The following is an 8988-nucleotide window of genomic DNA, read 5'->3' as shown; positions in this document are numbered from 1 at the left end:
AAGGTAACTCACACCCACACATTTTACAGTCCCTCACCCACACACATCACAATCAAAACACACACTTACACACACTAAAGCCCCTAACCAACACACTTACACATACATACTTACCTAAACTTCCACCCATCCATTCACACACCGTACCCCAATAAGTGCTAATTCATCATCTCCGAACTTCGGGATTTTGAATTTTGCGCTTCTGTGGGTTTCGGCATTTAGTGTTTTCAGCTATGTAATTTCGTAATACTGAAATTTGGGATTTCAGTATTTCAGGATTACATAATGAACCTGTGTGCACACACTCCAGATAAAATATAGTGGAAGCAGCTGCTGAGGTACTGATTGCATGCATTTGTCATGGAAATGCACCTTCCAGCAAGTACACGTCCCCAGTGTCACATCAAGTATTGCTCTGTTGTCCAAGACATTTGGCCATCAAATGTGCACACTTACCTGCAACAGAGGCAGCCATGGCTTGCACACATCTTACATGACATGGCGTGAACCCCATACCCAACAGGTAGCACCCATGAGATGGACATGTAGCCATACCTCACCATTGCATATACCATGGCAAACAGTGCAGACAGTAGATGAGGAGGCCCCAGGGTGGGTCCCATATGTGATGTGGCCTGGTAACATGGCCAGATGAGGTGGGAGAGAGAGGTGGTTCTGCTGTCACCTGTTCCCTAAACATGCTATTGTGTCACTGTTATAGAACATATGTGGGTAGTAATAGTCCACACATTCCCTGATCATGTTCAACAGCATGCATAGATATCCCCAATAATACATAACAACAGATGTGCAGCAAACATATAGCAAACAGATCACATGCATATATGGACCCGTAGTGGGCCTTGCAATGGCATGCAGATGTCATTGTCCATAACATGCCAGCAATGATAGTGTCCCCACAGGGAACACGGCTACAAACACATAGCATAAAGTGTGGTACAATACAATATATGTCCCAATGGTAGGTATGCTGTAGCCATACCTATTGAGTTGTGTGATCAGATTGTCGTTGCAGATATGATGGTGGGGGGAGGCAGAGATCTGTATTAAGAACTATGGTAACCTTGCTGTAAGAGTTGCTCAGACCTGTTTCCTTCTTTATGTCTTTCAGGCAAGATGTCGCATGGCAGACTACCTGTCTATTCAGCGGACGAAAATGAGGTCATCATCACACACCTGGTACAGCACTACCAGGTGCTGTTTGGCAGAACAGCCCATGAGCAGCAGGAGCGGACCGCCATGTGGAATGATCTTATCCACAGGGTCAATGATGTTGGCCTGCATAACCGCAGTTATGAGCAGGTCCAGCATCACTGCAGCAACCTACTTCGCAATGCTCGTCAGTGTGCTTCTGCAGTCCAGGGGGATCACCTCACAACAGGTGGGGGGGTCATGCCATCCACCCCCCCGATACGTGTTGAGGAGCTCCTTGCCAGCCTCGTGGCACCTGCCTGCCCGGACACACAACAACTGCTGGAGAGTATAGTGGAGATGGGTGCTATCCAACACCGGCAGAGGAGCGTGCAGGTAAGGCCATATGGCACATCAGTAGACCACTGTTGCATATCCATCCACATCTGTACAGGTAGATCATGCATATGCAAGATGACATATATATATAGTCTGTTGCTGCGTAATAGTAATAAACAGATGTGCATAAGCTGTAGTATTGTGGACTTGTACAGTTGATGTACTGTAATACTGCACTCACCCTGTACCAATACCACAGATGTGGCTACTGACATCACATGTCTCACAAACGTATGTAGGTCCCTCTGGTATACCTCCAAGGCAGCAGTCTGCAGCTGGTAAGTATGTTTTTTGTTCAGGCTTGCCAATACACCCATCATGTTATGGCTATGGTATATTCCATGCACACATTTAACACACCTACCCATAATGCATGCCGTATATGTTCACATATTGTTGCTGTTAACTGCACTACATCACAGTGGTGACCATGATGGTGTAGCTGAAGGGTATGTCAGACTCCTGCAATATAACTAACATCCTGTCATTGCAAAATGTGTCCACAGAGATGAACATAATGGTGGGACAAATGGCCTTAAGTAGGGACATGTGTGAAACATCACCCTTATACAGTGCTACAACAGTGTATATACCAGTATTACAATGGCAACTGTTACGGCATATCATAATACTATGGTCCACAATCCTTAAAACCTGCAATATGGTCCCAACATGAGCAATGAGTGTGTAATATGGAATCATAGGTTAGGTCAGCAAATATGGGGAATACATACCTTCACAGACACTGGAAGCATATGATGTGCATGGGTCCACTATGTAATCCCGAAATACTGAAATCCCGAATTTCAGTATTTCGAAATTACATAGCCGAAAATACTATGAAAATACAAAATCCCGAAACCCCACAACCACGAAATTTAAAATCCTGATCGCACACTAGCACACACATACACATACACACACCTTCCCCCCACACTCAGATATACTCCCCCCTGTTTAATTATTCTAACTCCGAGATCACACAGACACACAAAGGTAACTCACACCCACACATTTTACAGTCCCTCACCCACACACATCACAATCAGAACACACACTTACACACACTAAAGCCCCTAACCAACACACTTACACATACATACTTACCTAAACTTCCACCCATCCATTCACACACAGTACCCCAATAAGTGCTAATTCATCATCTCCGAACTTTGCGCTTCTGTGGGTTTCGGCATTTAGTGTTTTCAGCTATGTAATTTCGTAATACTGAAATTTGGGATTTCAGTATTTCAGGATTACATAATGGACCTGTGTGCACACACTCCAGATAAAATATAGTGGAAGCAGCTGCTGAGGTACTGATTGCATGCATTTGTCATGGAAATGCACCTTCCAGCAAGTACACGTCCCCAATGTCACATCAAGTATTGCTCTGTTGTCCAAGACATTTGGCCATTAAATGTGCACACTTACCTGCAACAGAGGCAGCCATGGCTTGCACACATCTTACATGACATGGCGTGAACCCCATACCCAACAGGTAGCACCCATGAGATGGACATGTAGCCATACCTCACCATTGCATATACCATGGCAAACAATGCAGACAGTCATGTATGTGGCAAGGATGTATGGGACAGGAATGATGTAGGAAATAAACAGATGGCCTTCCAAGACAGATGATGTCACATGTAGCAAACTGGTCATGTGGACTGCCTACTAACATGCCACAACACTGAGGGGGTTGCAGCAATGTCTAGCAAGTACTGGCTGTGCAGTACCCATGTCAGCAATTGCCTGGACTCTGCAAATGTGTGGCCTATGGGTTAGGGTAATCAGATGTGACAGTTGTACCACAGGAAACATCAGCCAGGCCTCTCTACAGGTAGTGTATGCATAACAGAAGAAAAGTCATATGTTGCAATGTGTACTGGTGTACCATGACCACATTGGAAACCTACAGACAGTATCATGTAAGATACATTTGCTGCACAACCAATGCCTCACCCACCTCAGGCCCACCATCCCCTTCTGTACCATGTAGGTGCCAGTGTACACCTGTATGTTTGCCATTCATTAGCTGGGACTAGGCTGTTACATATGGTGTTCAGTGTTTGGGACACTACAAACTGACACACATGTATAGGCCATAGTTGTCAAACATCAGCAAAAAGGCTAAAGGTGGGGAGGAGGTGTCATCATGACACACCAGTGCACTGCAGCAGGGATCCTAAGGATGCTACAAATGGCTGTATCTCCACACAGTCAGGGTCAGGAACTGTGGCAGACATAACCCTGACTCCACAGCAATATAGCAATAGCAGTGTGTGAACTCCAAGGGATGTACACATGAGTTGACCTTGCAAATCATGCAGAGCTGGGGGACATGTGTAGGGCAGACTGACCATATATTGGCAAATGCAGATGGCCCATGCTAGTATACCCTTGCCAGGAATAATGACTGCTGTAGTACACATAGTAGGTGGAACAAACTGTCATGATAAGGGCGTGCACACATATGCACCAACAAAGTGTATGCAAAGCAGTCAGCATCAGCACAACTAACACATTTGTTAGACACTGCATGTGATTGTATAGGACACATGTCACATATCAGGCTGTAATGTTAACATATGCAGTGATGTGGTTCCATGGCACAAGGAAGAGGGTGTGATATCAATAAGGGTCTGTACACTCCCCATAGCCATGGTAAGGTTTGATGGTTGTCAGTGTAATAATATCATATTGGTCATACATGCACTGCTGATGTTTACATCTGTAAATCAGACATCAGGCATTCACAAATGACATCTGTTCACATATCATCCCAGGTATGTGTCGAACAAACACATAGGGGCTGTGAGCATTAGGGCAGACATAACTGACACAGTAATACACATTCAGCAATGGTGTGTACGCCTGTGATATATGGTGTACAGTACATGGCAGGATGCAGAACAGGTGCACAGCAATACTGTGTACATGGGTGCAGTGTTTTCCAAGGGAAGGGGCATCACCTACTAACACAGCCCATGCATCACACACATGTATACTGTTGCTAGCATGGATTGACTATAGCTACACTGCATGCTGTTGAGTACCATATGTTATGCATGTTGACAGATGGGTAATGGGAGGTCTGTGTGTACTATATTTGTGCAACTTCACCTCTAGGTGTGTGTGTGGGGGGGGTTATTTTGTCTGTAAGTGCAATATGGTGGACTGGGGGGTTGATACATGTAGGATGTGTGTTTGCGTGTGTGTGTGTGTGTGTGTGTGTGTGTGTGTGTGTGTGTGTGTGTGTGTGTGTGTTTGTGTGGGTGTCCATGTATGCACATGTGTGATTATGAGGTTGGTCATACGTCAGTACTTCCCTTTGGAATCGTGCAGTACATGGACATGAACTGACAAATGAGACACCAGGAATACTTATCTGATATGTAATCTCAGGACAGCTGATAGTATAATAAGGTCTGTAGCATGGAACATGCATTGGGAGGGAAACTAGACACCAGGTATGCTGTTAAAATTGCAATCAGCAGAAAGGTGAATGACAACCCTTGTATGCAGCACTACAGATGCATTGAGGAATTACTAGACAACACCAGGGAGTGTATCCATATATTACTGTTGTCCACATAATAGGTTGATTGAGCAACAGATCTTGCATCTACTAAGCAATAGTTACATATGACACTCCAGTGCATGACATTATTGAATGAACGTAGCAGCCCCTAACATATGGGGGCCATGCTCACGATGTCCAGACATACCCAGGGTGAACACGGGATGATAGCAGTGAGTCTTTGTAAAACCTACTCCAATCAAGTCGAAGAGGTAATGGAGTAACAGGTCATGTTTTGTAATCACTTGTCTAGGCATTTAGAAGAATTATACGTTAATGATTGGTATTAATGAGTGTATGTTTCCAAGTGTGATGCAGGATGGGGAACTAATGTGAATAAACTTGGGACAATCTGTAAACTCAGGGACAGGTAAGTATTATAATGGAATGTCAGTGTGTGTGTGTGTGTGTGTGTGTGTGTGTGTGTGTGTGTGTGTGTGTGTGTGTGTGTGTGTGTGTGTGTGTATATTTGTGTGTATATATGCTTGTGTATGTGTCTGTGTATATGTGTGTACTGTTATGCAATGTCATACAGGTTTTAAAGTGCATTTTTTGTTTTCCCCTCACAGTTGGCGAGGTGGTTCAGGGTCCCTCCTGCATGCAATTTGATGTTGGTGTCCATACAGACACTAAAAATTATGATAGGTGTGTTGAGGCACAGGCGGGGTTGTCAGAGGCTGAAACTGTGCCATAGTTTGACATCCCCTTGTTACCCACCCCATCCCTGCACCCACTAACAGTGCCTGTAGATACCCCATCACCAGTGGCCATAGCAGAGGGCTAGATGGCGGTTGGTGGCAATGTACAGAAGAGTGTGGTATCTATGGCTGCTGTGTCTGGAAACAGCTGGCATAGCCGGATGTCCGGCAGGGAACCACATAGGCAGATGTACCGGGGTGCACGTGGGAGGGCCATTGGTCATCATGCTCCTAGCAGAAGTGCCACAACTGGTACCACCAGATGCATGTTTCAGGCTGTCATGGGGGTGCAGGCATTTATGGAAATGTACACCAGACAGGGTCTGAGGCTGCGAAGGGCTGCTTTCTCATCTCTAAGGGACACCATCCATGATCTTGCAGGTGCCCTCCATGATTATACAGAGGTCATGGATAGATGGTCGGGTGAGATGGTGGGCCTCATCGTCCATGAATTGTCTGTGCTAGAGCATGTGGTGGGAGTGGGGCGATGGCCGTGTGGATGTAGGCCAGCAACACCAACATCTGGTGGTTGGCGTGGACATGCAAGGACACCAAGCCACTCCTGTAGAGGCAATACCAGCTCCAGCACTGCAGGGGGGGCTGTCCACACCACACCACAGCAGGCCATTTTCCACATGGCCCTGGCCAGTCCCAGGAAGGACCTGGTTCAGCAGACATATGTCATCAGGGGAGAGAAGCATATTGAGGCCTGTACCTGGATGTGCCCATGGAACCCCTGGCAGGCACAGTCTGCATGTCCGTGGCCGGAGGCGGTGAACAGCACACCCTGTCAGGTATGGTCTGCAGCTGTCCAAGAAACACCTGTATAAGACAGCCACATGGAAGAACTGTGTGGATGCATACCCACATACTATGCAAACACACCTAGGGCAACCCCATACCTACACACACACCACATCACCACTCCCATATCAGCAACTTACACCCCTCACTCACACACATGGTGGCAAATGTATGGCTCACCTTAGGTCTCTGGCAAACCAACAACACACCCTGTGCATATGATGATACCTGTGCCACATCCCTGTCATCCATAACATTGATGTAGTGACAGGCTAATATGGTTCTGATGCACACAGTGACTGTACTTCAGTGTACCAATATCCTGCTGTGTAACATGTTGTCAACAGTAATTTTTAATGCTTACATGTCAGGTAGTGTAGCTGCCCAGCCATGATGCATTATAGCTGTTAGTAACACTGAGGGATTGTGGTCTCCATAATGTTATCCATTTGTGTTGTAGATGTATATGTGTCAGCAGGAGGATGGTCTGCTCTTATATCTCACAAGGGATATGGCACTGTGGTGACACCATGGCTGTGCCATATCCTGGGTACAGTTGAACACACATCACAGGTCTGTATAACAGTTACTGCTTGTGCCACATGGACAGATGACCCCCTGGGACATGTATATTCAGCAACCTGTAGTAGATCCCTCCACATACACGAACACTCTTACTTCGTAACACTGGGACTAGACCCCTACCTAGGTACATAGTGCTATTGATGTGTGTGGCTTTAATTGCACACACCACACAGCATTTAGGATGAGGGGTGTTCCAGGTTACATGTTACATGCAGAATATCCCCAGGCATGTACAGTATGGTAATGGGGGATGTAATTGTTGTATATGGACAATACATAGTGTGACATACCATCATATACACATTAACAAACACATAACAGGCAGACACACATCCAAGAGACATAGGCCTATCAATGCTAACTAACTTTTCAGTGTGTCCAATGTGTTTTACAGGTTGGCTGCACACACCACATGCATAACTTGGCTGGATAGTGTTATCAGTTACCTGTATGATTCATGGTGACAGTGGTCACCATACAGTGGTACATGGGACATGTACCAGAGGTACCATGGTGTAATGACAGTATACACAGCACCCACACCCCACTGTGGATATCGTATGCACTGGAACCCATGATGACACTCTGACATACCCGCCATCACACATTGACCAGGACTGCAATACAACCCATTGTCCATCCCAAGAGTGGTACTACAGGGATATACTGTGTGGCAATGCATATTGTAATAAGAGTACATGGCCTCAGAATGCTGTACCCTAGAGATATACACACATGCACACATACACACACTTGCCAGAACTCAGTGTGTATACCATGCCTATCAACCCATTTGTACAACAGTGTTGTGCTGGTACTGCAAGGCTCTGGTAGCCTTTAGGGAGAGGAGCGTAACAAGGTACATGTAATGTACAGTACAGCAGCAGCCACATCTAACTATGGCAATGGGTGTTGCGGTGGTTGTGAAGAGCCTCAGGGTATTCCCAACTACAGGTATACTAACACACAGATACTGATATCCTCAGTAATGCACATGTACACATTTGTAAGTACTGGGGTGCATCACTGCAGGTGGTCATAGTTGTGCACCTGGAAATTGTCCATAGAGAGATGGAAAGTGTAGGGGATGTGTGTACAGTGGTATTATGCCAAGTGCCATGTACAGACACCACTGTGGTGACCCTTGGGGTGAGAGTAACATGCATCAGCCAATCCTCTGGGTGCCTCCTGCAAATGGCTGGTGAAGTGCTCCAGTTGACATGTATGCAACATGTATTACAAAACATGGTTAGTGTCTGTGTTGGAGACCTGTACCCAAGCATGTTCTGTTGACTGTGGTAGTGTAGTGGAGGTACCCTTGGCATGTGGTGCATACAGGGTGTTGTGTCCTATCTGTGCCAGTTATAACACAGCTGGGCAGACATGTCAGTGTCAGTCAAGCATAGGTTAACTGTACATATCCAGGCTAGATACCTAACATCTGCACATCTGTACAGGGACTGACAGACATCAGCTTGTCAACTAGCTCTGCAGTAGGATGAATGTGTCGACAGATAGACGTCTGACACTAATAGGTATGCCATTGCTACATGTTGGCAGCCCTCACTGACATGTGCTATACAGACAGTAGTCTACAGTTAATTTCCACATGTCAGATCATTATCCAGTAGGAAATATATAATGTGACACAGCTCACACACCAGGTACACAACAGTGAGGACTCAGAGTCCATCTATGCATGCAGGGGTGTTTTTTGCCAGTACTATAATTTTCAATCTACTATTGTTTGGGAAAGCACTGTCA

Source organism: Protopterus annectens, chromosome 3.part1 (assembly GCF_019279795.1).
Source record: "Protopterus annectens isolate FY-2018-M chromosome 3.part1, PAN1.0, whole genome shotgun sequence".
Taxonomy (NCBI): domain Eukaryota; kingdom Metazoa; phylum Chordata; order Ceratodontiformes; family Protopteridae; genus Protopterus; species Protopterus annectens.
This window is presented reverse-complemented; position numbering follows the sequence as displayed.